Source organism: Oreochromis aureus, linkage group 4, assembly GCF_013358895.1.
Source record: "Oreochromis aureus strain Israel breed Guangdong linkage group 4, ZZ_aureus, whole genome shotgun sequence".
Taxonomy (NCBI): Eukaryota; Metazoa; Chordata; class Actinopteri; order Cichliformes; family Cichlidae; genus Oreochromis; species Oreochromis aureus.
Window position 1 is genome coordinate 17,063,983 of NC_052945.1, and position 1,696 is coordinate 17,065,678.

The window sequence follows — 1,696 nt, forward strand, 5'->3', positions numbered from 1 at the left end:
CGGAAGTGATGAGTATTGTCAAGAGTTGGTTTATCAGTTTTTAAAAGAACATCATGCTAGCAGTCAAGTTAATGGATAGTGGTTGTGTGATGATCTGGGGACTCTTTGTAATTATCTCAAATGCTTGGTTGCAGTTGTTGCTGTCAAGGGTGGCACAACCAGTCTTTAGGTTTAGGGGGCAACTATTTTTTCACACAACTTTTCTCTCTTAGTATTTACAAGGTTATCAAAATTAATTTGCTCTGAAAAATGTAAGTGTGACAAATATGCAAGATAATAATTCATCAGGAAGAAGAGATTACTTTTTCACCTGACAGTATTTAAAGACTCTCATAGGCTATTACACATACAGACCGACTCCAATGTGTATTTAAAGATCCAGGCATTCATTAGTTACATCAAATAAAATAACATGAAACATTAATCTGAAATTGTCCCTGAGTAATTTTTACTTTTAATACTTTCATATATTATAATATTACCTGTATGATAAAAATGAAAGTCGCTGCACATTCAGTTGAGTGGAAGGTACATCGGAGGAAAACAGAGTTTTAAATAAAAGCAGCTGAACTGAACTCTCGCACGCTGTTCTGCTTACTGCTGAACATCGTGTGGGAGTTCAGTTTCAACTGATGCTGCACATTTATTAACATGGATTAAAAAAGCTCCAAAAAAAAAGCTTGTCAGCTGTGTTTGATATTTATTATTCAGTTCTGATTCATGGGATTTATTGCAATTGAGTTTGAGTCTTTTGTCCTCAGTTCGTCATCACTGCCACTGAGGATGCCAGTGTCCGCAGTTTGGTCTGAAAAGACAGATGACTCAAGAGAGGAGTAAAGGAGGCCATCTACATCAACTTACAACACCAACTATCAGCCACCTGAATGCAGTCTGGAGATCCCCACCCAGCCCCCACTCGCACTTCCTCAGGTGACCTCAGGAGCTCACACAGAGGTTTCACACCTTTCCATCTGTGATGGCAACGATCCACGTCTTTTTTTCACGTCTTAGCTCATGTGACATCAAGTATGTTCGGGACCACCGCCAAGGGGTCATCCCCCACTGCCTTCACGTCAAGCACTCGAGACTACCATGACACATGGATGACTGGGAACTGGCACAGATATACTCCACCCTGTCCAGTCCATTTTTTTAAGGACACACTTCACACCATGCAAAGATATGCTGTGTGTGTGTGTGTGTTTGTGGGGGGGGGGTTGACAGGCTGCTAGGAATGAGGACACAGTATAAAGTGAGTTCTTTGCAAAGTTGAGTAAGTTTAGAGTTGGGTTCCTTTTTTTAGTCTTGTGGGATTCATAGATCAGGGTTAAGTGGGTTAACAAAAGAAATTCCTGTGAAAATGTTCAGGTACAAGGACTGGACTGAAAATGAGTGAAAAAGCAGCCAATGCCCAGAGAAAACCTCTGAAACACTTTTAGAAAACCAGGATAAATATTGATAAATATTGCTCAAGACCGCTTTGAAAGGTCACAAAAAAATGTAGCTCCTTTCAAGCAAAATATAAAGAAATGCGGGGTGGCTTTGATTTTTGCACAGTACTGTATTACTCTACTATTCTTCTAATGTTAGCATGGGATCCTGAAATGTGGAGCACATTTCAGGATCCCATGTTATGTTTAGCATCTTCTGCATACTTCTTTTAATTAAACTTTTTTAAATTGATTGTCTTTCACGT